This window comes from Lates calcarifer, linkage group LG1 (genome assembly GCF_001640805.2).
Source record: "Lates calcarifer isolate ASB-BC8 linkage group LG1, TLL_Latcal_v3, whole genome shotgun sequence".
Taxonomy (NCBI): Eukaryota; Metazoa; Chordata; class Actinopteri; family Centropomidae; genus Lates; species Lates calcarifer.
In genome coordinates, this window is record NC_066833.1 from 11954515 (window position 1) to 11978920 (window position 24406).

Here is a 24406-nt window from a genome sequence, read left to right on the forward strand (position 1 = left end):
ATTAAGTACTTTTATTTTGATATCTGGGTACAATTGCTTACCTTTACACTTTTTTTTCTTTTCTTTTTTTTTTTTACAATTATATGGAATGAGACACTTTTAACTTTTTTGTACTTGAGGGTCCTCATATGGGAAGAAATGCCAAAAAAAAAGCATGTGTGAGGAGGAGGTGTCCTCATCATCTGCCTATTATATGTATATAATAGCCCATTTTCATGGGCTATAGACACAGGAAAAAAAAAATAGAGAAAGGAGTCTTAATATTGTGTAGCTTACACGATAGATGAAACCCCCAACTGTAGCTCATTCGCAGCCACTGTCTCTTCTGTTGGCTTCTGATGTTTCTCGTCTAGCAAACACAAAGCAGCTTGGGGTAAGTCATTCTCCAAAACAATACTCTATAAAGACTCCCTGTAGGCCTTTGATAACTAATTCCCTTTCAGATGGATGGACACTATTCTGCACAATGAGCAATAAATGGGCCCTCTGCACCAATCAGTCTACATTCATGGACAAATTATGGTACAGTCTTTGAATTTTTGCACTTTACAGTTACAACAAACACCTCTATGTAAGCCAGTTTTGGTTTGGTCAAATATACTGTAAACACAGCAGCAAAATGTCACATTTTGATACTGGAGCCCACATCAAATGTCTTTAATATCATAGCGATGATACAGTGACCCATCTTGAAGTAGAAGGGATAGATGATAAGATCACAGTTGACGAGATAAAGGCATACTTATCAGAATTTAAATCAGTTTAATTTAAGGGCAGGGATACAGGCTTTGCTGAGTGACAGCATAGTCCAACAATTCAAGAATAAGAAAGCTCAGGAATTATTATTTAAGTGTATTTATCTGCCATTCCTTTTTAAGGTGCTGGCACTGAATTAGTGGGCGTGCAGCCTAATGTGTGCACCTGGAGCATTGCACCTTTTAATACAGAATTCATTGGGGTTTTTTAAGCTTCAGGGGTTTTTTAAGCTAAGGTTGATTGTCGTGTTTCTTTTCTAAGTGCATGTTTGGTTTCAGAATGAATAGCACTGAATACCTGTTTTGTGTTTTTGTCCTATTTGATATGTTCATCAAGTGTGAACAGCCCGCTGCATGTACATTCTCCTTGAAAAGTGGCTTTGACAGTCCTCTACTTCCAATCTACAATACTGTCCTAATTATGATCTGAAAATCACTGACAAGTATTCAGTGCCTTCAGTGATGAAGACTGACACAGAGCGAACTCATGAGCGGGAAGAAGAAGGCTACAGTGACGAGATGACCCCCAGTGACCTTATCAGAACATGTTCACACAGATGTCAGGAACATAAATTGAGTGTGACATTGGTGACATTTTTTTCCAGTGACTTGGAAATCAAGTTATAATACTAAACAAAGGAGATAGTAGAAAAGCCCAAAGATTCAATCTAAGTAATAAAATACATGTTAATATCCAAATGTTGAGTAGATGGATATGGAAAATAGCTGTTAGTTGATCAGATTACCAGGAGTCTTGACGAAAGTTCTTTATTCACAGTAGTTTTCCATTTCCAAATCAATAAATCTTTCTTTCTTTTCTTTTGAGGTAGTGAATGACTATTTTGTGAAGTACTGGCATTTTGGCAGAGTTTATCTGCCTTGTCTACATCTGCATTCATATGTTTTCAATGCTGCTTTCAACCACCTCTTAAGAGATCCATCGGTCTATTCTCATTAGAGGAATGTATCACATCTCTTGCCTTCCGTGATTGATTTCTCTATGGTTAATGGTTGAATTTTGGCACCGATTGCAATTGCTGATGTTTGAGTCTGAGAGACTGACACAAAAATCTGACATTCAATGGTCATTTTTGAGAATTGTGTCATATAACTATGTGTTATCCATGTAAATAAGAAAAAAAAATACACCACAAAACATCAAAATAAGTAGATTTAAGATGTTTTAGCAGTGGATTTTTCATTTGACTACTGCTGAGTAGCACAAAGAATCTAATCTCAACTTAATGAAATGTCAATAATTCTGTAGGTCATCATTAACTTTGTCTACTGAATCACCTTGAATATCCTCACCAACCTAATCACACTGGTTGATAGAAAATGTATGCAATATTTCATGAAAAATATGCAAAATAGAAAATAGAAATCTGTCTTTCCTTCCACTAAGTACATTGTTTTTGTCTCCAAGGTGTCCTTTACCTCATGCCAGTGTGCATCAGAATTTGATGTAGCTCACAGTTGTTTTGAAATATGCACACCTCTCATCTATTGCATGTGTTAATGACACTGAAACATATGACATATAAATCTTTATCAGGCTGGTTAAAGACATAAGAAGTTGGAGGATGTTATCATAAGGTTTAGAATGGCAAGAAAAAAGACAAACATCATGTTGGTTGTGCACAACAAAGTACAGCAGCAGTGGCAGCTGAAGTCCAACAGCATTCCTGTGTCTTGCAGTACTGTAAATTTCACACATGGACTGCAGGTCTACAGTTGAAGTGTTCATAATTCCTGGACAGATTTCCAAATAACTTTATAGTACAAAATGAGGTTGATACAGATTAATATTTTTTTTCCTCCTTACCAACTACATATAAAGCCACTTAATTACAATTACATGTGTTGAATGTGCAGTACAGTGTCACACAGACGATACAATTGCAATGTACTGGAGATTTTTCTTTTTGAAACACATTGATTATCCAAACCTTCAGGTTTCTAAATATATATCAAATCCCAGTGTCTGACAGAGGGTTACTTATATAACACAAAATGTATTCAATCTTGTTGCATGTCATCAATGAGGGTCTGTGTTTAACACAATACCACTCAGTGCCCATATTTAAAATGTGCAGCTTAATTGAGCCTGGGCACTGGACCGGTACTCCTACACTTAGATGTAAAAAAAGGTTTTAAATCCTGTTTTCCATCCTTATGTGCTTGACCCCCCTTATAATGACAAGAAATTTTGCCTCCTTCAGCGAGCTGGTTAGAGTCAGATAAATGAGCTGTTCAGCAGACAGTAATACAAGTAATAGGATCTCTTATACTGCTATGTATTATACTTTAAGAAATAAAACATGTAATAGGCATTAAAAAATTTCCTTTTAGCAAATAAAATTACATTGTAATATTACTTTATGTCTGCCTGTAATTATGCCCCGTGAGAGATTCTGACACAGCCAGAAAAGACCTATTTAAGAATATGACAATTCAAAACTGCATTTTGCAAAATGTGTGACGAGCCAAATATCTCCAGTGTTACAACACCAGAGTTTAACACCAGAGTTGGCAGAAAATTAACTATGAGGGTACTACATGAGGGTGAGTGTAATGAAACTCCAAACAAGATTAAATTACTCTTGTTTCCATTTTCGTTCTTCTTAATTAAGTGCTTTCCATGTTTTCTTTTCCAACAATCTTCAAGCCTTTTCAGGATTTTGACAGGGCTGATTATGCAGCATGAAGCAGATGCTCTGCTGCCAGGATGTCCATTGACAATTATTGCTATTCTTCATAGCTCATTTCCCATGGAGCAGTGAGAGAAATTGCACACTGGCTCCATGTTATTAATAGTGCCGCTTGGTATGGAAATGAGACACTAATTTAACCAAAACGCACTTTTTTCTAATATGATTATCAAATGAACTATGGCATTCTTGAGACATTGAAACACAGTTATTAGTTTTAAGATTAACATATTTCAACCCCATTCTTATTTCACTTGATTAAAGAGAACAAACCAAAAGTGATCATTTGTCCATGATTCTTTGTGCATTTGACAAGCTGATCTTGTTTGCTTGTTTGGCAGAATACAATTAAATGTGGGTAGTCATACTGTTATGGGGCCTTTAGATTGGACATTCAAACCCTTACACCTCAAAACAAATTCAACATAATCTAATGAAAAATATAGTTTTATCTGTTTGGATGAAAAGTTTAAATATTCTGTATTCAGTATTGAGTCAGAACCCTGTTAGATATACACACATTAATAGTAAACATTAGAAAATTGCATTAGTTGAGCATTCACAGTATTTGTCTTTGTGTGCTTCTACAGTGTGGTTCATACAGTATTTGGACATTGACGCATGTTTTATTGTGTTGGCTCTGCACTTCAGTACATTGGTTTTAAATTATGAAAATGACAATAAAGTACCAAATTATAGCCTCACATTTGAAGGTGTTCACAGCTACATCAAATGAACAATAGAATGTAGCCCTTGTCCTCTATATTTGAGAGACAACATTTTAAAAGACATATGAATTTGGCTGAACAAATTTGGTTGAAAATTATTTGCAGCAAGTGAAGAGAACAGACAGCAGACATTTGATACTGCAGCAGTCTTTTCCTTTTGCTTGTTTTGTTTTTTGCCTTAAAAAAAACAGTCTAGTCCTCAGCAATTCATAGCTATTCATTAGGTATGTTCCTATTTAAAATATTTTAGATGTACCAATCTAGATTTCTCCTTTGCCTGGATTTTAGATTACATCTAGTCTTTTTTTTTAGAGGAAAAGCATGACATGACAAAGGTCACAAATTTCACGCCATGTGAAAAATGTTAGAAATTCTGACTGCTTTTTCAAATATTAACTGTGGCATAATGAGGCTCTTGAATCTGAACAGGCATCGCTGTACAGTCAGTGTCTCATATTTGTAAACAACATGCCGTCTGTCATGTCAGAAGAAGGAGAAATAAGACATCATGACTTGATGACGAGGCGTCTCGTTTCTCAAGCAGGGAGCTCATGATAACCTGTCGTTCTCTGGTTTGATACACCTGCACACTAACTGGCTGCTGGGACTGGCTTCTTCCTGACAAGCGCCTGTCTTCTCTGCCCTTTCATCTCCTCACTCCACAAAAGAGAGTTTAGAAGTCTTTTATCTATGCCTGGGGGTACAGTTCCTTGTCTGCCAAGAAAGGAATTCAACCAATTAAGCCTGTGGTACTATGCTTATGAACCATGTATCACAGGAAGGGCTCTAAATGTTTTTCAGTATTTCACTCTGCATAATTGGCAAACCTCGTGTGAGTCACCAGAAACCTGAAGAGTAAAATTTAACACAACTCGTTGTTTTACTGAATGTAAAGGTAACTCTTGTTTTGTAGTCTCAAGGTTATAGTCTGCATTATCATGACTATAACATGTTTCTCCCTGTTAAAATTTTACACCAGAATTTTAGATTTTGAAAATAGGATAAATCTGAGAGCATTCCAGTTAGAAGAAATACAGCATTTTCTCTCTTGTTTTGACATTATTAATCAGACTGACAGGTGTAACATTACATAAAAATCTTGTCATCAGGAACATCACGGAAGCTCAACAGTCTCTCTACTAATAAGCATCCAGAAAAGATGAAATGCTATTTAAATCTTGCCTTTAGTAACATTTTAAAGCTTAAAATATTCTCCTGCAGGATGGCACTTGAAATGCTCTGAACTTACTCCACCCCACTCTGTCTCTCTCTTGTATTCACTCCTTGTATATTGCATTTGCAAAGCACATACTTGTGTGCTGAAGAGATACCCAGCATGGATGCATTACTGAGAGACTCTCTGTGAGCAATTGCTGATCCTGGGGAGTGATAAAGAGAGCTGGGCTGTCTGAAACCTGAAAAAAAGAGGCTGGAGAGAGTCATGGAGCACATAGACCAGGAAGGTCACCAGCTGCCAAAGAAGGGCCAGACCATGTCCAGAATGTCCTCGGCTTCTCTTCCATTTACTAACACTAATGACATTGGGAGCCTGTGGTGGAGGAGCGTATCAGCAGAGGGGAGAAGTATGTTTAGAACAAAGAAAAAAACTGCATTCTGAGGTAAATGAACACTAGACTGATTCGAAATCATGACACTGTGATCTTGGCCTTTACACATGAGCATCGTGAGTGGATTGATTAGAAGATATGCAAACGTGATAATCCGCTGGACATCCTCGCTATCGCTACCTCTGCATATGGTCATTTTAAGGACACGCTTATCTCTGGCACCAGAATTTACCATGCTAATAGATTTATTTCCTTATAACCCTTGAGAATCAGTCCCTAATACATTTGCATTTGTTTGGGGTGCACGTTTAAAAGTCACATTTACTGAACTGAGAATTTTACATTAAAACTGTCCAGCTCCAAAAAAGCTTTACAACTTGCTGTCAGGGGCACCCAGTGTGCTCCATAAATCATTATTTTCAAGATGGTTTTACATTCATCATTTCTCCTCTTTCAGTCCTCTGTTTCCTTGGGATTTGACAGACAATTGGATCTGATTTTGGATCTCTTTTCTTGTTCTACCCACCAGATTTTCAGCAGTGTTTAGTCACTTGTTTATGTGCAGGCTTCCCCCAATCACATTTCTAGACAGGTGCATGGCTGCCCCCCACAAATTACATCCAGGATAATTTCATATTGATTAATGCAGATGCATTCCTCTTGGCTCTCATACCCTACCTGCAGTCTATTTGGTATAAATTACTGAAGCCATTTTGCTGCACAAAGCCAGCCCTCTCCAATAAGGTGCTGGCTCATGTGTCGACTGGGGCCCCCAAACTACCCCTCTGCCTGCAGGAACCACTAAAGCTTTTAATTGCCTTCTGTGCAAATGGTCCTTATGCACTTGATAAAGTATCTGGAAAGTCAGGCACGGGTTGGTAGAGGCTTAGGGGAGTCTGTGCACTTGCAGTATGTGTGAACGAGATAGAAAGTGTGTGTGAGAGATAGGGAGAGAGAGAAAGAGAGAGAGATTCCAGTATAAAGATAGTGAGACTTAGTGATGGCTGATTGGTGAGTCCTAGCCATGATATTACAACCTTTATGAGCATGGTGTTAAAGTTATCCTTTATGAGCGCAGTCACCGCTCAGCAAAATACTTGAATAGCCCAGCTAGTGGCCCACAGGATTATTTCCTTCTGTGTACATTCGCTACAGTAGAGTGGCTGATAACCCTGGGTAAAGCGATAAACAATCAAAGTGCGGCTTCAGTGGAAATGATTGCATTCTGTACCCTGCCCCAGAGATGGGGGCCATTATTAACGTGGGTCCTGTCCTGACAATGCTATTTTCTGGAAGGTAATTGCAGATTCAGATCTCTGAGAGAGCCTGACTGAGAGTAAATGCCACCTCTTTAATTATGGTCTCCTCCACGTCTCCTCTATTGAGCTGCGTAGATGTCTATCGCTCCACGGGATCCTGGGGAAAATGACTCTAATGGGAAATGACCAGTGTCTGGGAAGCAGGCTTAGATTAGAAGCGACGTTTCTAATTGATGGCTAAAGAAATCCCTGGCCGGATGACTGGGAAAAGTCACTTTGGAGCAAATGTAATTGGAGTGATTGGAGTTCTAACAAGAATCTGTGGATAATCTCTCCTGATTTAAACTTGTGCTAACGCAGACAACAAGCTCAACAACAGGCAGCATAACATGGACTATTGTAGAAATTCACAAAAGTCAGAGTCAAATTGACATCCCTTATACTTCATACTGTATAGGGTCTGGGTGACATACAAAATTTTACTGTACTGTGTACGTTTTCAAGGTGACATGTTGGGTGGCTAGGACCATCTGAGATCCTAGTGATAATTATACACTCTATATGTCTTGCATAGTAATGCTTAAGGGGTCTTAAAGAATATGTCCATCATAAAACAATGTTATTACAGATGCACAAAAATATTGAGGTTTGATATTGTAGGGGAAAAGAAAAATTGCAAATCATATAGCCCCTTTTTACCCCATACTATAAAATTTTACAAGGACACACTAATAAGACCAATACCAAAACAGTGTTAGCGCTTTTCCCATTGGTGTATGTGTTTCAGAAAACAAGACAAGGTCAGAAAAAGTGAGTCTACCTCACAATATTAAGTAACATGAAAAATAATTAATTTAATTATTCATTAATTTAACCTGAACATCACAGACTGACAAAATGACACTGGGGCATATTACTAAGCAGGTGAAAATCCAAAATTGTTGTATAACTTGGACAATCATCCAAACAGCAATATAAATTCTAAGAATATAAATAGGCAGATAATATGTGCTAATCATGCAACAGTGGTAGTAGTGATGCAACACTGTGTTTGTATTTATAATTGAGTAAAAGTACTGGCAACAGTAGTAATTATTTAAGAAAAAAATGTCTTATGATGGGTTTGATTTATTTATGACAATGTTTGGCTTGATCTTTGATTTCAAAGTGAGGTTTTATTTCTAATATTGTTATTATATTGTTTCATCAAGCATGCAGTATGTATCTGTAGTACCACCTTGTGCAGTGACTGTGTCATTAGACCTTTAAGACCATCTGCAGCCTGTTTCACAGACGTTCACCAGCTCTTGTATCCATCACTGCTCTCTGTCAGTGGTAACAAATTTGCTGCTCTTTTCCGACTGTCCGGTCATTAGTTGACATTCTGGTGCAGGGCAAAGGGATCTCTGAGGTTCTCCAACTGGTGCGAAATGGTGAAATGACAAAGTAATAACAACATCTGTCTTGTGTCCAGTGGTATTGACATAACATTACAGGTACCAAATTGTTTGTGTTGTGAAGTGTGTCTCAAAGATACCTCAACCTTATGACTCTTAAAGCTCCAGACTGTCAGGTTTTCAAGAGTTGATGGCTGATGGTTGGCTAGCAGACAGATATGTAATGGTGTAACTGGATTTGACTGGATGACAATATTTGCTCTAATATTTGACTGGCTTAAAAGTAAGAAGAAATAAGAAGAAAGTAAAAATGATGCAACGGAGAAGACACTCTTCACCCAATTAAATATATATCATAGAATTGTTTATAAAAAATAAAGCTGTGTTTATCCTAATCCTGTAGTTTCTAACCCGGAGGTCAGGACCTCTTCAAAGGATCACAGGAGCAGTCTGAGGTATCACATGACAAGTGACAGTTTGCTATTACCCTCCCACAAACAATGATTGTCCAAACATAACTATGCACATCTGTCAAGCTTTGGATTTTTCTAAATGTGGAGGTGGTGTGCATGTGGCTGTAGTAAGAGTGATATTAGAGGATATCTTTTCATTTTGCCTTTTCAAAACCAAAAATATGAGCATGTAAGGAACAAATTAAATGTTGTGTTTATCTACTATAATGTAAGCTGCTAGCATAACACAGCATTACTTCTGAAACCAAAGAGCTTTTTTTTAGCTAACTATATTATTTTGTGGCGTAATGGGTTATGTTAAAAAAAAGCCCCATTCACAGTAGTGCATCCCCGGTGGAGTATTTCCCCACTGCTGGCAGCTTTGTCCTGCTGTTTATTTGATTTGGGGAAGTTTACAATCCAGTAATCCCAGCAAAACTAATAGTACAAGATAACGTCCCTATCATCAGACACTCTGGTAAGTAGTCATCCTAAAGGCCTTTTCTCTTGCACCTTTAAAAGTGAAACATACAGTTTGAAAATATGAACAAAAACACACAGTCAACAGTCAAACAGGGTTATGTTAGAATAAATAATGGTTTGATTAAACATGCATACTGTAGTTTTCCTAATCATATGATTATACTTAGACCAACTGGCTTAGTAGCAGTGACCAACAATGAGGAGGCTCAACAAGAGTCCATTGTCTCACTCTTTTTTTGGTTTACATTGAAGCATGACAAAGCACCCAGGATGGTGAACATGAGCATGCTGTTTGCTGACTTTACCAGGATTTCTGGAATCTGAGGTTGAAATTTTTAAAGTTAGCCCTCACTGCCATTTGTAGATGTGGATGTGCAAAGTTGCCAGGCATGGCTTTAACTTCCAAAACTGAAATATGTGAACTCTCCTTCTCATATATACATTTTGAAATTATTCTCAATTCTACCTGTTCTCAAAGGTCAACATTCACATCTTATTCAATGAGTATTTACTGACCTTGTCACCTACTTTGTATTGTGTGTGGACAAATGAATTAAGATTCAAGGGCCCCGGTAATGGAAAAGTGTTTTAATTTTCCCCTGACATTAAGATGTTGTGCCTCATAGGCATTTGGTGGCACATTACTCGGCGCCTGCTCTCTGGCTCTGCCATTGCCCCCCATGTTCCACTTAAACACTTCAATCACAGCAAAAGATCAAAGGAGCTGTTAAACTAATCAAGTGGAGACACAAGAGATGAAACTCCCCCTGTATTCAGTGCTTTTCCTATTAGCACTCTCCCTCTCTCGCTCCCCTCCTATAACCCTATTAACGAACACTGTAAATTCAAGGAGGAGGTTTGCTGGCTCAATTGTCTGCAACATATATAGAACAAACAATGATCCTAAACAAATGGGCGTGTATTCTCTATGAGCTGCATTATTGAACAAGGAGCGAGAATCATCTTGGGAGTGTTCTACCTCTGCAGTGCTTAGGGAACTGCAATTTCACCATCATCCTCTGCACTAGACACATAGTATCATGTAGTACCTGCATAGCATTACATAGAATGAACTTCAGCTATTACTGGTGACAGCTCCATTAAAGCTGAGTGTATTTCGTTTTGCAACAACCAGTCTGCAATTTCATCTGATCAAAAGAATGCATGTACTTTCTAGAATATTAAATTCTAATGATAAAGCCAAAGGCAATAACAGGAAAATGAATATATCTAACAGCAATATATCTATAGAATTTGGATCTAAATCTCCCCACAGGCAGCAAGCATATGAAGGTAAAGGGTTTCTTCTGTAAAATGACCTAAGAAGACAAGACTCTGAATCTGAAGCTGTACAGTTTCATAATGAAATACTCTAAGGTTGAAGGACAGTCTGTAGCAGTCCTCAAGAGTCCACACTCCAGCTTAATAACACCCCGGTACAGACCCTCTGCCACTTTTCTCTGGATGTGAAAAGGCTGCCATATTTGATAATAACTTTTATCAAGCACCTGAAAAAGAGGTACGCTTTAGAGAAAAGGTCAGGGTGTGAACTTCCTTTTATTTTCTTCCAGAAGAAAACAATCTCAGAGATGTAACACATCTCATTTGCTGCTAATTCAAAAAAAAAAAAAAAAAGTTTTAATAGAGGTTTAAAGAGGAGAGAACAAAAAAAAAGGACAAAACATGTGAGTATTTGCAACTTTAACACAGGCATAACGTAAGGTAGATTCAGGTTCAGTAATTCTCATAAACTCCTGTGTTAGGCTACATTTAATAAAGCAGGAGATATGCTTTGTATAGATCATCATTGCTGCAGGCCATTGCTCCCATGTACACTGGCACATGATGACATCTTTGAAAACTGTTCTCCTTTTGAAAGCTTCATCAAGCCCAGACTTATTATTTGTTCCAAGTGTGACCTATATACTGATATCTCGTGCCAGTGTAAAAATTCATTTTGGTTTAATGCAGAAATGTAATGTACTGGAAAGGGGGTTAATTTGACAGGTCTTTACGTTTCAGTCACTAATTAAGTGGTTTCATTTAGGAGCCTAAACAAAGCAAACAATCAGTGAATATGTGCCAGTGCAGAAATAAACATCTGCAGCAGAAATGAAGCAATTAATGGTGAAACACAGAAACCCATTAGTTTAATGGGGAAATTACAAAATAGAATAGTGCCTTGGGTGTTTATGCCATTGTCCGTTTGTTTATTTTTACTGATGATAAATGTGTCTGCATTAATAATATGACCACATTTCTTCTTTTAGTTGGTTTCTTAACTCTGTTATCATAATTGCCATATTTGTTCTATTATTGAATGGTGTGAGGATGAGATTAACTCATTCATGAAACATTTTAAACAATTAACTAGATATTGCATTTCTAGCTCTCGGGGAAGGGTTTTCAGGACACTGTCTTCCCACCTAAGATAGTGAAGCCTGAGAACAACAATTAAAAGCAAAAAAGTACATAGAAGAAAAAGAAGTTTCAATCTGATTACAGAGGAGGGAAAGTAGCTCCTGACAAGGCACATAAACTCTTTGGAGCTGCTTTGAGTCTCCTTCTGCCAGTCCTTTCACAAGGAAGTTAATGATGCTGGCAAGAAGATGAATCACCTCAGACAGCACACAGAGCAGCTCTGACAAGTGAGCACCGGCGAGTCTGACACCTGCAAGTACCAGAAGAAAGACTAATAGTCATGTCAGCTGCTACCTGTAGGAGTTGAGGCATGTCTGTCTGTACTGAAAGGAACTGTCCCTCTTATCGTAGGTGAAAAGCAGCCTGAGGGATATGGCTGGCTGGACTTCAACAAAACATAAAGTCATGTAGGCCAGCGAGAAGAAATGTTGGGTGTCCTTAATAATAGATTCAGAAGTAGTTTTTGGAAAAGCATTTGTGACATGTTAACTCCACAAGGCATTTTACTTTTTTTCTTTCTTTCTTTCTTTTGCAAATTATTAGATTGTTTATAAGTTTGATAGTAACAAAGATGAGCAGCCAAACACTCATATCTGAGATCCTGTTCTGTAGATTCATTGGCACCACTGACATTTTGCAGTTGTGTGATGTGCTGTAGTTCATCTTCCTCAACCATATTTACCCATCAGTGGGTCCGTCATTACAAGCGAGCGCAACACACAGGACTTTATTATACCTTTTATCAGAATTCTAGTGAAGGTTTGGTGAAGAAGACACTAAAGAAGACAGAACGGTCACAATATGCAAAGTACTGCATGTTAGGCTGAAGTCATGCATCTTGGATTTTAAAGTTTCAGTCAGTATACACACACTCACTAATGAATAAAAAACTGCCTTAGATGGTCTCATCTAAAATCGAAGGGCTGTGAGGTAAGCTATTACTGCTGCAGCTGACCCTGCAGTCAATCACTTGAAGAAGGCTAAAATAGGAATGTGTCGCACTGAGAAAATCAAATAGAATATTTTAGACTCAGTAGGCATACCTCAATGCCAATAATGTAACAAAATCCGGTGTATTATTATTCCAGCCCTTATCATCAAGGTTCATTCTAAGTGTGAGTGATTCATTTCTTTTTCTCAGACAAAGAAATCAGTGAAGTCACGTAGAAGACGCATTCACAGTTCATTTTCACTTTGCTGTGAACGTTGAATATAATCAGAATTTTTTCACACAAAGTTATCCGACAATATCTTGTATCATATCATAATATTGATGCTATTGATCCAGTATATCTCCAAGCTCTAGGTTAAAATACTTTCTATTTAGAAACAGTGAAAATATTTTTCTTCAGTTTTGTAATATGGTTTTAAAGTAGAATTAGAACAATAGAACAATTGTTAAATCAAGTTGCCCCTTTGGGCTAAGCATAACCTTTTCAATATCAATGAAACAGAGGAACTGATCTAATTTTAGAGACTATTATGAACTGATACAGTACAATGGTACTTAGCTCCTGGTTTCACATAAAGGCTTAAGTAGCATTAATGCCAGCTTTAAGATTTAGTATGTATTCATGACTTAGAGTAGTGTTCTCTACCAACTAAAACTAAAAGTGCACAAAAAAGTAGAACCAAACCTAATCTGGAATCAGGTCAGTTTACTCAATGCGGCCGAAACTCAAATTGTTCCCCAAACCACACAGCAGTTGCTCTCTCTTCCATTAGGAGGAAACATCTGTCAGAGACGCTCTGCAGCTGAGTGATATTATGTAATTATATTACTGGTGTTGAAGAGTTTGATAGCTGCTAACTGATTCAGGCTGGAACTTGATGTGGCACCCACATGAACATGCAGACTGAGTCAGAGGTCTGGTCTCCCTGGCGACACTCCTGCATCAGCACATGACCTACCCACCCTTATGACCCGACATCTGCCTGCACAACTGTCTCCAATTTGCTGGTTTCCCACATTTAAAAAGAGGAAGCATTCTCTTTTATAAAATCATCTTAGTATATACAAGTGTCCTTTAACCTTACCAGATTAATCACTCCATCTGTTTTTACCTTTAAGCTCTTATCACATGATATGGATTTAGGTGTGGCAATCTTACTAAAATTGTTATTTGCATCTGCATAACAGATACTAACTGGACACATACACTCACATCAACAGTTCTTCACACTATCAGTATTTCTGATATGACTTCCCAGTTTTATACACTGTAACAGACTCAAGGCTGAACCAAACTGTACCAACAAAAGCATGAAACAGATTGTTGAAACCACTCTGTGACAGCCCAGTTTTACTAACATTAGAGGATGTCATCACAGCTAAAATCGCAGCCACATGTTAATGAGAAATTCCTGTGCTTATCATCTTTTAAAAGGGAGCCATTATCAAAAGCGATAAAACAAATGTGACAGTCTCGAGAGCCTCCTTTCTCTCCGGACCCTCGTAAAGTCCCCACAGGGATGGTGTGATGAACGATTCAAGGCCAGCTCTGGCCCAGGGATGCTCCACTGAACCATGCTTTGATCTATCATCCGGCCTTCCCATATTAATGATGAGGTCACAGCGTTGAGGGTCACAGCATTGCTGATAAAAGCGCAAAGCCTGCTATTTGTTATGAGCCCAACTTGACTGATCATAACTCTTTTGATGAAAGGGGACATGATTTCACACCCCCGTGCTGTCACACCCAAGACATGCCCGTGTTCCTCATAATATAATGTCGTTGGAGGATCACAGTGAATGAGCCCTATCATAGTCAATGTAGAACTAAATGAAGTGGCTGTTATCACTCATAGGACGATGATTATGGTCGTCAGGGGACAGTTTGCGACTTCAATCCTGCTGATATAACACATGTACTCACTGTATGCACTGTTAAAAGTTTGTGTGAGAATTGCTATTGTAGCTCAGAGCCTAGACAGTATCTGACTGAGGTGATGGCAAAAACAGCTGCTGAAAAACTGGTGTCCTAATGCAGTTAAGATTTTGGAAAAAGGCATGGAGCTGTATTTACACTGATTTGTTTTTTTTGTTTGTTTTTTGTTTTTGTTTTTTGCTACAGATTGTAGATAATCTCTGTGATACAACTATAATATTACTAGACATAAGACAGTGACTGTAAATTGTTTTTTTTGTTTGTTTTTTTTATGATGTCCATACGCATTACTGGGCGAAAGGTTTGATGTACAGTAATATGACATTGTCCTAGATCATATTCCTTATGCAGACTGTAAACCTCCTTAAGTATATTATAAAAGAACATATAGAATATTTCTGGTTTATTATAACTTTGGCCCTAGTTTCATAGTTTTGGATGTTAAATATTGGAAGAGAATATAAAGGGATAACTGCTCATCACAGTTTACAGACCCACATCCTGGTTCAAATTTGGTTATATTGTTCTGCAGTTGTCCTGTGCAGTGAGCTATTACTGCTGTCATGGGTACACTTATTTCACATTAGATATTTAAATAATGTGGCTTAACAGTTGGTTTGTTTACAACCTGTTTAATCACCATGTGACATTACTGTAAATATTTCTCAAACCCCTGTTGGTTAGTTTCAAAATGTAGCTGCTGTTAACTTTTCCCAGTGCACTTTGCCTGTGTTTGGTATTTGTTGATTTTCCACACTGCTCCCTTTACACGTTAAATAAATGTGCAGTATTTCTGACTGATGTTGCAGCAGTTTGAGCACAGATGATTTGGTCTCTTTGGAGTTCTTTCAGATGTTACACATTGCTTTTAAAACTCACATATCAAAGTGCTGTTTGCCTCCAGCTGTCAAATGCTGCTAACTGGAATTCAACCTAATCTGACCCACTTTAGTAGCAGCCATTATAAATGTGATTAAGTTACTTCAGAGGTTAACTCCTTTTTTCTTGAAGTGTTATTTTCCCTAGACATACATTTACAAGGTAACTCTTTGCAAATAGTATGTCCCATATATGCCTTTATCTGTGAGTATTGTAATTGACTAACACATTTTTTAGCTTTCCAGTAACTGTGGTGTAATTCTACACACCGTACATGTGTTGTTGGGTGTATGATGTCCAGACTTTCTAGTTTGTTAAAAATCTAGAAATGCATTTCTAACCCACATTAACACTAGCATGTACACTCCCAGCACATGAAACAAAGGTTCACATGCTTTGAACATATTTTGTGTCAGCATGTGTATATTTAACTTTCCCCAATTTTATGATATACATATGTAATCAAGCAAATCTGTGTTGCATCCATCATATCAGAGGTAGATGACACAGACTGTCTGTTGTCTCATATTTAATAAAAAGCAAATGTCAGCCATGAGTGTGTGTATTTGTGCGTGTGTGCCTGTGCTGTGACATGCAAAAGCATACCTGTAGGCCCTGCAGGAAAAGGCTCCCTGCGGCTGGCTGTCAATCACTTCACTGACTGTCCATGGTAACATGCGGCCTCATCCTTAAAAAAACAGATTTCTCTTTAACTGCTAATGCTATCCACTGAACAATCCTGATGAACTACAGCAGTTTATATGTGTAAATCAACCTTGATTTTTGTTGTAACAGGTATTAGTCTCAGTGCTAAACAGGACATGTAGACAACCTGTTCTGACATTGAAAACTGTTACAAATACAGCACCAGCGTGACAGTGAGATGGCCTTAATGGCTACTTAAGGTACATAATTCTCCTGTGTCACTACCCAAAATGACTTCAGAAGACTATATTGTGCTAAGTATTTGCATTTGCGTTATTAGTGAACATGGCCACATCCTTCATGTCACACTGGTCTAACATCAACTAGAATTTTATGTTATTCCATTTAAAGTCATTGCCATTGTTTTGGATTTCTTACCATACTTGTCATCTGTTTGTATTAGCATAAAGTCCATCACTAATCTGTGGCATGGCAAACACTAACACTTCCTGCTTTAATGCTTTTGCTGATGTCATTAGTGATGTCATGGATCATACCAAGTATAGAGGGTTTGTTTAATAGGGTCTTTGGTTTAATAAGTTATATTTAGTCTGTGCTTGTACGACAGATTCATTCTGCTGTAATATTTAATTGTGAAAAATAGCTGCAGAGTGGGAGCAGAGAACTACTCAAGTCTTCTTTTAGATTGTAAAATATTTGATGATCATGATTGATGATTGATGTTATGTTGAGTTATAAGCTTCCTGCACCCTTCACTTTCCCTGCTCTTCCTGGGCTGATGGCTCAGTGGGTCAGGTCATATTTGAGTGCTGGTGTTACTTAGTTTGCTAATGAAAGACGGAATGCAGCAGGGTCTCTAATGGCTTGCTGTGAATGTCAGCAGGGACAATAAATTAAGCGGTGACACAGCAGCCTGACCCAAACAGGAACAGTGTGCTTTCCAATCAAGTGGAAGTCATTTACCAGGCTCATTATAATTTGTACACATTAACTCACTGATATTTGATATATTCAGCTCTCAACATTATTGTTGTGTCTTGGTAAAACTCATGACCAAGTGCTCTTGAGAAATTCATGTCTTCCATGGAGCTGTTTGACACAATGTTCCCTTATCATTATCATAAGTTTACATGTCTGCATGCAAGCTTTACTGAGGGGCACCCAGCAGGGCTGATTCAATTGCCTGAGACAATGTTAAAATGCATTGCTTAGCAAATTCAGGTACCGCTGTAAATGTTTCTCTATCTATCTTAATATCCTTTCCAGTGTCTAAACCCTAATATAAACTTTTAATGTACCATAAAAATGTGTTTATTTGGATTGACATTAAGGTCAGCCATAAGCATGGTACCACTGAAAGTCATTTCTTTAGCTGTTCTCTATATTACCTTTCTTACAGCATAATCGTCCTACAGATTAAACTCTGCCTATCAGATCTCCCGTAAACTGCAATCTATTCTCACACCCTTAGGGATCTACTGGGGTTCACTGAATAAATCTCAAACATCAGAGCAATCACTATCCAGGCTGAGTGGCATTCCTCTCTGCACTCTCAGTCTGGTAGCCATGTTCCGCTTCATTTGAGCCGACATCCAGCCAGAGAATGATCTGAGCAGCCAGAGGAGTCTTCCCAGCCATTTTGTGGGCGTCTGGATGTCCTGGGCTCCTCTGTATTCATTAGCAGGCTAGTCACAGCGGTGCGATGGAGCATATCCTCTCAGTGGGCCGCAGGGACTGTCAGCAGAGTGACGGAGACGGATCGCAGGTGGACTAGTGAGGAGACCTGCCATAGATTAACTCGTCTGCCAGCAGGGGGACTCCGTGGTACCATTTGTTTTCAGCTCAACAGATAATTTTTCTAATTAACCTTTAAGTGCATTGCTTTATGTTGCATTCACAGAGTGGAAAGACTTCCAAGTACCCAATTGACTTTTCTTTTATTCCTGGGTGTTTACAAAATAAGAAATGTATTTTCTTCTCAAGTAAAAAAGACCAGCCCTTCAACTGAATGTGTTAGCTACCGTAGGTCAGGGCCTTGAGTGTATGAACACACTATGTGCCCACTGCAAAATGTCATCTTGGTTTTCCTTTTCAATGTAGTATTGATCCAGCATATATATTGAGCGACCTAGATATCACAAATCTAGATTGTCAGTGTTATTCAGCTGAGAGCCTAGCAATCAACACCAATATAATACAACATGTAGGTAAGCTAGTAGGTGTTGTTAGGCAGGTTCTGTTAGTGTTGGACAGACCCAGGTAAGCTGTTTCCCTCTGTTTCCAGGCCTAGTGCTAATCTAACCACTAAACAAGCAAAAAGCAAATTTCCCAAAATGTCAAACTATTCTTTTAAACACTGAATTACCTAGGCATATTTCTATATCAAACGAGTATTTATTTCAAACTGACCACAAGGACAATATTTCTTGTTCAAATCACTGGGCTTAATTTACAGCATGCTGTGAAAGTTTGTAGGTTTGACTTATCTCTCAGAGTATAACCAAGAGGACTCAGGACATTCAGTGTCAAACTTCATATTTACCATCAAATGTGGCCCCCAGGGCAAGAGACTGTGTCCTCTGCAAATAAATCCAACATGGCTATCCCAAGAAGATTTCCCCAAGCCTAGAGAGGTTCGTGCTTTAGATTAAAAAATGTGTAATTCCATAGCCATCTGGCTCGAGAAAAGGAATTTAAAGAGCTGTGTGGGTGCCAGCTCGATGCCACATCTTGGAAAGGGCTATTGCTTTCCAAATGGCTCTGGGCTGTGTCCCCTTCCATGTATTTGTGCAATAGCATTAGCTTGTTTTCTGTCTGCCCTCCCCTCTTCCCAAAGTTTAAAAAGTAATCTTTTCTCAGCGCATGGCTGTTTTTTGATAAGGAATCTAAACTAGGCCAAGGACTCAGAGTAAAGTCATTGAACAGTAATTAAAGCACCCGGCGATGCTCCAGTTCAAACTGTCTCCACCATGAGCTTTGAGATAGAAATCCATTCAAGGATTTGGAGAGCCATTGTTTCACTTTCCTCATGAGTAAAATCATTTTCTTGCTTTTCTTTTTTATTTCTCTGGGAAGCCGAGTCGGTAATTAAGTGAGCTGAGTTATTATCAAGCTACTGGAAGGAGGGGAGAAGTGCTGCCTGTTCACCTATAATGTGCATTGTCCACTTATTCAAATGAGTGGCGGTATGCTGGAGACAGTGTCGTTGCTAAACCACCAGGATGCAACATCTTCTGTTTGAAAACAATTTGAACGCTATCGAGTTATTCTTACTTATTAAATTAAATATATTCAAAAAGTTAATTGATAATGAATATAATAAACATTTTGTGACTTGCAAATACTCTACATTTCTGGTTTGCTGCAATGCAACTGTTTTGTTTAACATAATAAAACAGTCATATCAGAGTGTGTTTTGTTGGCTAACATTATAATATGGCATTATATTTTGCTGTATACACCACTAACTTTAGTGTAGTTGGTTCTTCATGTACATTCACATTAAGAATATCCTAAAATGTTTTTTTTTTTTACAAAATGTAAAAATTTGAAAGGAGTCTGCACAACGTAGCCTCTTTCAGTACCCAAACACTGCTACAAAGCTCTGAAAGTCAGGAGAAGAAAAAATAAATAGAAATATATGCAGATTTGGAAAACAATATGTGAACTAATATTCTCACCAATGGGACCACCATTGCCTTGTGAAATTCATAATCCCTCTCTGTAAGAAGATGATACTTGGCAGCCACCTCCATCTACTGTAACATCGTGCCTGTGGTCTTTTTGTTTCTTTAGGAGAGCCTCTGGCAGAGCATTTGAAGTTTTTAATCTGGCGCTCCAGAGACTAAGGTCACCTTTCACAATCCCCCTCACTCTCTTTTATTTGCTCTTGCTTAGTTCTGGCAACCCTGCTATTTCACACACTATTAAAAGAAATCTGCTAATGCAAGGAGCAAGGTCCTTGGCTGGTGGAATGGAAAATGATGGCATTTCTGAATTCTGTCTCTCTAAAAAGACCCTGGGCGTCTTGTGCAGGGTTTATGACCCTAAGATTAGTCACTTTTTGAGGCTAGATGTACTGCCCTGGGTTATTTCTGCTAGAAACTGATTTTCATATTGATGTGTGACGTTGAGCCCTCTCCAGTCCACATATTGGCTCATGCATCACCTGGACTCTGTAGCTGTCAAGCCTCAGTGATAGCAAGTGAAGCAGACAATTCCTCTGTTAATAAATAAACAAGTGAGACACTGCTAGTACATATTATATTGCTAAGGCTTGAGGCATCTGGCTATGCACCGAGCATTTCATTACCATTAACATTGCATGACGTTCAATCTCAATTTTGTCCTGATTTCCTTTCACAAAGCATAATTATGGCATTTTTATGTATTACTTGTATGCTATCAAGAATGCTTATGAATAACTATATAATACCATCACACTGTGAGCTGCCATTACTTTTCCACTGACTATTATACTGATTTGGCTTGGCTTTTAAAGCATCGGAAAATGTAATAAGAAAGTGTCTGCACAAATAAAAAACTGTCATTATGGCCAACATGTACTTTTATAATCTCATTTCTATATACATTTTTGCATGGACAGACATTTGTAACAGTGATGTTAGGTATAGAAAACACGCAATATACTTCATACTACTGGTCTTTTTTATCCCTGTCAAAGAAAAAAAGAGCAGTTGGGGAATTACATGGAGCAGAGCTTTGCATGTATTACACAGCAGAAGACTAAGGAGAGATTATCCAAGGCCAGATGTGTCTCTCTCTAAGGAAAAAACATGCCGTCCGCTAAGAAGCAGCCGTATCCTGCCGCTGGTAAGAGTCAAGCAGCAGGGCGTCGGCGGTCGGCTGTCTGGAGCATCACGCCGGCTGTCTCTGAATATGCAAGATTTCAGGTTTAGGAAGCGGTCGCCTTTTTAATGTTGTCGACACATCATCCATCATACTTTAGACAAACATTTACCAAGTTGACTGATTGACGGTAATGCAGCATTAAGTTCTGTTTGCTCAGAGGCAAATGTCATGCCTGTTTATGCATTTCTGAGAGGGGAAAATGTGGAGTTCAAATTTGCCTGTGAATAGACTTGTGAAGCTACTTCCCTGCAAGAGAGAATGTGTTGCACAAAGTACGAGAGAGCATGACAAAACTGAACTCCTCTAAAACAGAGCTGATATATCACTTTTTATTCCTAATATCAACACACCCAATTTTTTCTGGCTTAATTGTCAGAAGAAAATGTTCTTCGAGGAGCATCCCAGGGCAACGACACCCTGTAGTTCATGAGCTATGACTCCAGAGCAAAGAAACCAGCATGCTTCTCTCGCTACAGATTGCGTTTTATTGAACCAGGGCTTGTCAGCATTTTTGGTGAGCTGGTAAAATATAATTGTGTCATCCTTTATAAAGCAGTGTTGGGGTGACAGCACCCACAGAAGCTTCATTACTCTGCTTTTTATTGGGGTGTGAAGAAGGGACATTCTCCTGGTGATGAATAACGTCTCTCTCGCATGAAGTCAAGGTAAAACACACTCACAGTGGTGGTGTGCTCCACTGGATGTACATGGATCATTTAAAATGAAATCAATTCAGCTGAAAAATTACAGCTGGTTGCCATAATGGTTTTATCTGACGCCCATCAATACCTGTATTGATTTGCCGGTAGAATCGAACCTTGTGAGAACTGAGAGTGGAAAAAAAATGCTGCACACACAAATATCTGAGCATAGCTGCAACAAATGTAGCAAGGTGTAGAGTGACATTTGTTAATCCATCATGATGTTCTCTATACAGCTATGCACTTACAGATGCAGGGAAACCCAGCATTTTGTAACAACATCAGACACATGCGTACGTTCACAACTTGGTTGCCTGCTTTCACCATATATGCTGCAAATCATCTACCAGTTTTCTGCAGGAACCTAATTGTTGTTTCAAACTGTAATGATTTGAAACAGATCAGACAAAAATGACACACACAACAAAATGAAGTCTCACCATTTGTGGTGCAAACTTCCATAGAAAATCTGAATAAGAAACACTAAAAACTAATTTGCATTTATTCCCACTGGTAGTCAGTGTTGCAAGGAAACTCCTCAATCTGCCCGTCTCTATCAGAAGTGAGCTAGCTTCAGAGTGACTTCCAGCTCCTAAATGAGATAGCAAATACCCCCATTCACCTGTGCTGTGATTTATCAAGTTAAACAACCATCTTTATTGTGTTTGGGTTCTCACCAGGGCTGTAAACACCTTTTTTATGGATGGAAAACAGAACCGTTTGACAATTTAGCAGAACATTTCATTAGAATGGGTTTAGTTGAGAACACTGGCGAGGCGAAATAAAATGTAAGAACCCAGGGACTGACGGTAAGTTATTAAGGCAGTGAGGCCGCTCCGGGGACCCGCACTTTAAATAGAGCTCCAAGAAGTTTCAAACTTCATTTCCTATGCACAATCAAGCTCACACCCATGAGAGGGAGGATATTTAAGAGACAATGAATTGATGTGAGCCAGAAACAGCATTTAATAAAAGCATAAGATGAGATACAAGTTGATTAATGCACTGAAGAATAGTAAAGCCACAGCAGATCTGCAGGGAAATGTAAGGTCTTATTTTCTTTTTCTCATGACAGGGATTAAGTACAAATATCCTTGCTACTGGTATTAACTTCTGGCAGGATTGCTCTGTCATGATCGGTTTTTAGTGCAAGTCCTGTATCTGTTCACTAACATAGCTGCAGGAGAGACAGACATCATCCTCAGTAATAACAGTAATAAAACACATCTGATATCATCTGCAGGGTTCACCTGATAACTCAGTCTTTAAAGGCTTCTGCTGATACATTGAAGTCATTGATAGTCAGTATGGCAATATTCAGTATCTTTAATTTGGCCATTTCAATCCAGGATTTAATCTTTTCTTGGTGTTTACAGATTTGTGTTCTTGTCCTTTGCAACAGCATCACTAAACCTATGAACATGAACTTTATTTTCCATTGAACCCCATGCAAATTAAATTCTTGTAGGATGAATACCTCTTTAAGGTAGAATGACCCACATCACCAATGCAGTGATTGCCACACATGAGCGTTACATGGGAAACAACTTTTAAAAACCTATTCTTATACAATTACATAAACATATAAACCAGTTACCAGTTTTAATGTTGCGGCTGAATACTGCAGTATATATGTATGTATACATAGTATATTATTCATATATTATTCATCAATGATATCGGTCGGTAAACAAAAGGACTGTTTTGTTTCTGATAACAAATATATCAATCTAAGCTTAGTAATCTGAGCAAAAACTTCATGAGCAAAACAAGTAGCATTGCATAAGACTTTCTTGCACTTTCTTACAACAGTAAATGACAAGCATTCCCCCAAACACCTCACCATGTGAGGGGAATTGGGGCGTTTAGTGAGGGTAAACGTCACTGAGTGTAATTAAGGAGGATCTCACCCTCAGGAACTCTTCCAGTTGACAAAGTGAACAAGTGACAGTAACTCTTTTTTATCAAATGAGCAAATATGGGCGTAAAAGAGTATGGCTTAGAGTCAGTATCAAGTTGTTTCTCAAAATTGTTATCACCGTTTGGCAGGCACATATAAAATTCCTCTGAAGTAGCCTATTTTTCACCTCAACTTTTCCTCACGAGTGGAGAAGTTTCACAGTTGCAGCACAAAAACAAAAGGCCTAACCAAGAATATATAATTTATGAATTCACAAAATGTGATGTGTTATCTGTAATTGATCAAGATACTGTATGAACAGAAGGGGTCAATTAATGGCATTTTTTGACCTGGTTTTATCTCTCACTCTTCCAGTTCAAAATGTGGCATGCAGAATAAATACGGTGCCATCCTTTATCTGTAGCAATTCTCCATATTCACACCCACAGGAACAATCCTGAAGATCGGACTATAAGGCCTCAAATCTCTAGATTAATGAGACAGACAAAGGTAAACTTGATTAGAACAGAGTCACCCCATTCCACTCTTTCTGATTTGTGGTTAATCGCATTGGATTGATTTAAGCCTGCAAGTCACTTCTTCGCAGCACAAATCAACATCTGTAACAGAAATAGTCTGAATTCTGAAACTGGAAATTCCACCCTCCACCTTTTCTTGATTTAATTGATGTTAGACAGAAATTTAGGTGGGGGGGGGGGGGGGGGT

At 38.4% G+C, this 24406-nt stretch overlaps 1 long non-coding RNA gene across 1 annotated transcript; it reads right to left on the minus strand.

Annotated features, from left to right (window-relative positions):
• Positions 1 to 276: 276 nt before the first annotated feature.
• LOC127142383 (uncharacterized) lies at positions 277 to 16706 on the minus strand. Its single transcript, XR_007813073.1, has 3 exons — positions 16625 to 16706; positions 16148 to 16229; positions 277 to 349 (listed from the first exon to the last, which is right to left on the minus strand). It is a non-coding gene; the product is annotated as an uncharacterized LOC127142383 (long non-coding RNA).
• Positions 16707 to 24406: the final 7700 nt, after the last annotated feature.